The sequence below is a fragment of the Palaemon carinicauda genome, chromosome 15 (genome assembly GCF_036898095.1).
Source record: "Palaemon carinicauda isolate YSFRI2023 chromosome 15, ASM3689809v2, whole genome shotgun sequence".
Lineage (NCBI taxonomy): Eukaryota > Metazoa > Arthropoda > Malacostraca > Decapoda > Palaemonidae > Palaemon > Palaemon carinicauda.
The window spans coordinates 35,227,593-35,235,092 of NC_090739.1; positions in this window are offsets into that span (position 1 = coordinate 35,227,593).

Consider the following 7,500-nt stretch of genomic DNA (forward strand, 5'->3'; position numbering starts at 1 on the left):
ACATACACGTATCCAAATATACACACACATTCACCGTCAAAATGGTACAACACTTCAAAGAGTTGCCGTAGAACAATTATGAAAGCAAAATACCCGAAAACAAGAGGTAATTATGATATTTACGAAAGGATTCATTCATTAGCGAGGAAAATTTTAATCGTATGAGACAAGCTAGACGAAAACACATATAATGAGAGAGAGAGAGAGAGAGAGAGAGAGAGAGAGAGAGAGAGAGAGAGAGAGAGAGAGAGAGAGAGAGAGAGAGAGAGAGAGAGAATGTAGACAAGGGGTTGAACGTCCAAAATTGTGATCAATGTTGTAAAGATTCTTTTCATCTTAATTCAAAACATTACCTCAAAATACCATACATCGTGCAATGTATAAATACAGTCTTTTTGAAAAATAGGTCATTTTACAACATGCCCGGTCATTAAGCTAACAGACCAAATTCGATATCACAATGCAAAATAACCTCAATATCTCTACTTTTTGCAATAGGTCAAAGATCTTGGGCAATTTAAAAAATTGTTAGTATCACCGTTGGTCGGTTTCTTCAAACAACAAATAGCCGGATGGAAAAAAAGCAAGGAAACGATAGAAGGTAGTGAACATAAAAAAGTTTATTCAGTCTTATAAAAATATACATTTCAAATAAATCAAATCATAAAAAGTTTTAGCAAGTAGCTAATTGAAAGAAAGGCAAAAAATAATAAGCGTACCTTTATTATCCGAAACCTGGCTAATAAATGTGTTATTCATCATTATCATCTCCTTCTACGCCTATTGACGCAAAGGGCCTCGGTTATATTTCGCCAATCGTCTCTATCTTGATCTTTTAAATCAATACTTCGCCATTCATCATCTCCCACTTCACGCTTCATAGTCCTATGACATGTAGGCTTCGGTCTTCCAACTCTTCTGGTGCCTTATTGAGCCCAGTTGAAGGTTTGGTGAACTTTTGTTGCTTGGGGAGTGCGAAGAGCATGCCCTAAACCATCTCCATCTACCCCTCACTATGATTTCATCAAAATATGGCACTCGAGTAATCTCTCTTATAGTTTCATTTCTAATCCTGTCCTGCCATTTAACTCCCAATATTCTTCTGAAGGCTTCGTTCTCAAATCTACAAAACCTATTGGATATTGTTTCATTGCCATACCACGACTCATGTCCATACAGTAACACCTATCTCACTGAACTCATATATAGCCTGATTTTTATATGTATTTTCAGGTGATTTGATTTTCAAACTTTACTTAACCAAGCCATTGTCTGATTTGCTTTTTTCAATCTTTCATTAAACTCCTCCTGTATTAGAGATCATACTTCCTAAATATCTAAATTAATCCTTTCCAATTACATTGATATTTTATCTTCCATTACATATTCCGTTTTCATAATCTCTGTCTTTTGCCTATTTATATTGAGCCCAACCTTATGAGATATTTCTTGCATTCTGGTAAGCAAGCTTTGCAATTCATGTGGCGTTTTGCTAATAAGGACAGCGTCATCAGTATCTCTAGAAAGCTAATTTCCTGTTATCAATCCAGTCCAATCCTTCACCATCTCTAACTATTCTATGCATTACATGAGGAAGATAAACAACATAATTAACAATACGTTCCCTTGAAGTACTCCGCTGTTCACTGGAAATTCATTTGATAGGACTCCACAAACATTAACTTTGCACTTGCTATGTTCATGAACAGATTTACATATTTAAGAGGAACGCCATAAAAACACAAGACTCTCCACAAAATTGGCCAGTGCACACTATAAAAGGCTTTTTCATAGTCCACAAATGCCACCAAAAGTGGATTTCTATACTCTACTCATTACTGTACCACGTGTCTTTTAAATGAAAATCTGGTCAGTACAACATCTACCTTTTTATCAATCTTTTTCTCTAGTCTCTTTAGAATGAGCATACTATATATTTTCATGAAAACTGACGTCATTTGATACCTCTATAATTATTGCAATCAGGCAGATCTCCCTTTTTTTGCATTTTCACCAACACTCCTAGCTTCCATTCATCAGGTTTTGCCTCTTCACGCCACATTCTAAAAAAACAATCTTGTAAATATTCTAGGAGTCACTTCATTTTCGGCCAATATCATCTCAGGTGTTATCCCACCGTATCCAGGGGCTTTCCATCTCTTAGTTTTTTAGGATAGCTTCGACTTCAAACACACTGAATTTATTCATGGGCACATCGAGGTCTTCCTCGGCCTGAGGTATATCAATCGAATTATTCTCTTCATATCTCCTATTCATGACCTCACTAAAGTGTTCCATCCAACGTTGCCTTTCTTCGTCCTCTGTTGTTATAACAGACCCATCTCTCTTTTTTATGGGTATATGCTTCTTCTTCTTTACTCAAAATAGATTTCATTAATAATTCTATGAGCAGTTTTTACACCATAGCCACTCTCTGAATTCATAGCTTTGTAAACCTTATCCGCTCTCGTCTAAATATTCCCTCGTCATTCCTGGCTTTTCTTTTAACTTCACTATCAATACTGGAATATTTAGCATGCTTTACCTTGTAATTTTCATTACTTCTTCGAACACTTTCAAGAATCAATTTCTCTCTTTGTCTTGTTTTTATATTATCCTAAGTATCATTTGATATCCATGGTTTTCTCCTTGCAACTGCATGTCCCTAAAATTCATTACCAACTGACTTATAAATGTTCTTTATACCACACCATTTTTCTTTAATTGTCTGCTCTTCGTCTCTTAATATCTCCAAGACCGCAAGTCGATTCATACATTCAATTGCAAATGTTTCTCTGTGCTCATCTTCTGGAAGCTTAGTTTTATCAAACCTATGTATTCTATCTAATTTTCTGTTGGGTGCTTTCAGTTTTAATATCAGTGTGACAATGAGGAGCTGGTGATCAATACCAATATCTGCACCTCCATATCTTCTTACATTTCTCCGAGTCCTCCTTCTCTCATTATTAATGGCTGTGTGATCAATTTGATTTTTGTAATTGCCACAAGGTAAAGTCCATGCATATTTGTGGATGTCATTGTGCTGGAAGTGAGTACCTCCAATAACAATATTGTTTATTGAATTTTTTTTTTTTTTAAATATGCCCCATCTTCATTTGCAACTTTGCCAAGACCCTAAAAACCCATCACATTCTCTATACCTTGATTATTTATTCCAACTTTATCATTGAAGTCACTAATAATAATTTTCATCTCTCTCTCTCTCTCTCTCTCTCTCTCTCTCTCTCTCTCTCTCTCTCTCTCTCTCTCTCTCTCTCTCTCTCTGTGATCTTATCTATTACACACTGCAGCTCTTCATAGTATTTATCTTTCCTTTGTTCATGGGAATCATTTGTTGGTACATAGCAAAATATAAAACTCATATTGCACTGGTTTGATTTGAACTTTGTGAGTAACAATCTACTATTTACAGCTCTCCATTCCGTTAATGCCTCCTCTGCTCTTGGTGTCAATCATTCGTACCCTTTCTCTTTCAACTACATCTGTTCTTCCCGAGTAAATATATATATATATATATATATATATATATATATATATATATATATATATATATATACTGCCTTTGTCTAGGATTTCTTTACCAATTCCCTTATAACGTGTTTCAGTTAGGGCCAAGATGTCCAAACTATATTTCATAAATTCATTCTCCACTTGCTGTAACTTCCCAATCTCATTCATGGTTCTAACATTCCAGTTACCAATTTTCGATTTTTCTTTAGTATTTATAAAACGGGAAATTCTTAGCACCCGCTACCCCCGAGATGGTGCCATTCTGTCGTCTTTGCTTTCCATACACTGACTGAATCCAAAGAGGATTCATTGGCTAAATTCTTCAAAAGATCACCTAGCCAGTTCCTTGTGACGAGCAGTGCCTACCTAACTAAGGCAAGTGACCCCTGCTGGTCCAAACTAATTCCAGTCAGATGATCCAACAGGCATCTGGAGTAAAGGCCGAAAAGACATCTTGTCTATCGCCTTAAACCCAATCCATCACCCTGCTACCAGTAACTTCATTGAGATTTAGGGGGCATCGTCGCCACACCCAAAGTTATCGTTATTCCACCAAGTTACTCATGCGCTTATATAACCGTTGGCAAACGTGGTTTGCTAAGATATAATGCCTAGCACGGTATAATATACCACCTAGCATGGTATTGAATGCCTAATGCTTTATGAGGGTAAAAAAATATTGAGAGAATACTGAAATGTCAGTGTTTAGCGAATGGGTAGGTTAATTCTCAGTTGGATGGATGTGTGATGCATTCAATGAACCTCAGTAGCAAACATGAATGAAGAAAAACTTTATGTAAAATCCAGGTACAAAACACAGCAAACTCGATAAACCGTAAGAAAAAGTATATGCTCTAAGGGCTCCGACATTTCTGATTGACTGTATGATTAATCAATTGAGCCTGACGCTTGTTCATAAGACCAATCACTAGAACCTATTATTTGTTTTTTAACGAATCATTATCATATTGCCTTACAAATAAAAAAATAAACAAATAGGGAATTTTTCTTTAACTTCTCGAAACAATACTCGATCCTGAATAGAAGATAAAAATTTATTGCCAACCTTTCCTGCATACATGAAAGAATGGAAAAGCGAGCTACGTCAGTCACTCCAGCATCTTGGGTGACTTTTGGTGGCCATTCTAAGGAGGAAATGACGAGTCTCATGTCTTACACGTAGCTCATATCCGGGAATGAATGTAATGAAGGGTTAATATAGCAAGAGATAAACGAGATCACAGGTTTACAGCAGAGAGAAAAACCACAAGGACAGCAAAGGCTACATACAAATAAATCAGTCGCATTCTGAGAGAATTAATGAGATCTAATATTTACAGTTGATTATCTTATCTACCAAATCTACCATATATAATAAAGAGAAATTGTCTGGCTCTATATATATATATATATATATATATATATATATAAATATATATATATATATATATTTATATATATATATATATATATATATATATATATATATATATATATATATATATATATATATATATATATATATATATATATTAAGGTCACTGTAAAATTCCGTTTGATAGATTACTTCACGCTTTTGCACTATGTCATGTATGACTAGAAGCTAAAGGTGTCTAAAAAACTTTTTTATTCATCTGGCTATTTGCTGTTCGGACATTTTGTAAACTGACAAATGATGATACTGATGATTTTATAAACTGACTAAAATCTTGGTCCTTTTGTAAACCGATGTTTTGCAAAAGGATATTTGGGTCAGGCAAAGTGATAACAAATTTGGTCTTTTTGCATAATGGCCGGTTGTTTTGTAAAACTGAACAATTTTGCAAAATGGACGTAACATATAAACAAATTACCAAAATTAGATGAGAGTTATACTGAGGTAGGTTTCTGATAATAAATAAAATAAAAATATTTTTCTTTACAACAGCAAAGTCCTCAAGTAAATAAAGAATTGTAAATTTTATTCAATAACAATAACTCAAAAGACCTCGTTTTCAATTGAATATTTTTATAAAAACAGGTGGTTTCTTAGCTCCTACGTTATTTGTTGTTTTTCAAGTTAGCAAAATGAAGTTCGTTTTACTCTTGTTGGAAAATAGGAAAAGTTACTCTATTAGATAAATATGTTTGTGGTAGCTCTAGCCCTGCAGATTAACGCCCAATTTACATAACTCCCATAGTATCTAAACATTTTGAAAGGCTTCTGGCAAAATGCCTAAATAGGTATGCTGAAAGTAATCATTTGTTCCCTAGTTGGTAGTTTGGTTTTCGCAAAGGCTTTGCAGCATGTGATGAACCTCTTACAATTTCCAATGCCGTACAGGAATCCCTTGATTGTGGTTAGGACGTTCATAGGATTGGCCTTGATTTCAAGGCTGCCTTTAAATATGCTAATCATGAGGCCCTTGTTTAAACAGATGGGAGTACTTGAGTCCTTTCTTGGCATCAGTGTTGAATTCTTATGTAATAGACTGCAACGAGTAGTTACTGGTTACTATAGGCATGTATTACTGGATTTCTACAGGTTGGTGTTCTCACCCCAATACTTGACCTTGAAAACATGCTTGCTTCATATACAGATGTTGCTACTCTATTGGTGTCTATTCTACCACATGAATATAGGCTTGTAGTTTCTGAATACCCCAATATTGATCAGGACAAAATCAGTACATGGTGCAAATTAAGGTTGAAATCGAACTCAATCTCAAAGTATAATAAAAGCAGGTGAAAGACACTGGCTCCATAACATCCAGAAATTTTAAACATAATGACAATTTAAATGTTTCCAACTCATTTAAAATTCTAGGTGTGATTCTTGATTACAAATTTACTTGTAAGAAATATATCCGTTCTGTTTCTTCTTCAATTACATAAAAATGGGCAAACTGTGTCTTATGATTTTTCGTGATCAATCTACCCAAAGGAAATTTTTTAATTCTTCTACCATGCTATGTTTTCAATATTGATCCCCTGTCTGGTCTTCAGCTACTCTCATCTTAATTTATTCAACAAAAACTTGCAGTCTATTAAATTTATTATCTCATATGTGGATACTAGTATCTGGCACTTTTTTGGTTAGTTCTTCATGTTGTATTAGATTTTTCATAATTCTTACCATCCTTTACATTTAGATCGTCACAGACTGTATCATCTAGAACATAGTACTAGGTATGCAGTTAGTTCTAACATTCAGTCTTGCATTCTCCATCATAGCGTTCAGTACTAAACAACATTTTAGAAGTTTTCTTCCCGCTCTAACCAGATTGTGAAATGATTTTTCTAACTTGGTAGTGGAACCAGTGGAAATCAAGAAGTTTAAACTTTTTGCAATAGCTTTTTCTATTGATATAAGTTGAATTATAACTTATCATTTAACGTTGCCACCGATTTTTAAATATTTCAAAATTTCTTATTTCTCATTTATAGTTTATTAATTGCTTCTCTATTTCCTTTCTGCTCTGGGGTGCTTTATACTGTATGAGCCCCTGGGCTTGTGGTATTCTGCTCTTTCAATTATCTACCGAAGAGCCACGGCCCTAATCAGAATGCAAACTATATTCTTTCTTTTCATTTATAGAAACAATATAGAAAACTTAAGCTGAAAAAAGGTTATTAAGGTTTCTTAGGTTATAACCTTGTATTAAGACATATCTAAAATTTAGCTGATTAAAATGGTATAATTATATTATTCATATATTTCTCATATTGTGACATTACCTTTTTCAACTTGAGATAAATACTCTATTTTAATTATTTTTCTCTTCATTATAAGTGAAAAATCTTACTTTCCAAACAAAGCTACCTTTCTTAAAAGTTATGCCCGTTTGTATTCCCAGGAATGTTAATGGTAAAACCTATATATCCAGTGGATTTAAAGAGTTGGGGTTTGAAATTCAACTTGGCTAAATAACAATAATCAGTCTTTTACATTTACATAATTGAAATATACCCAAAACCCTAATAGGACTA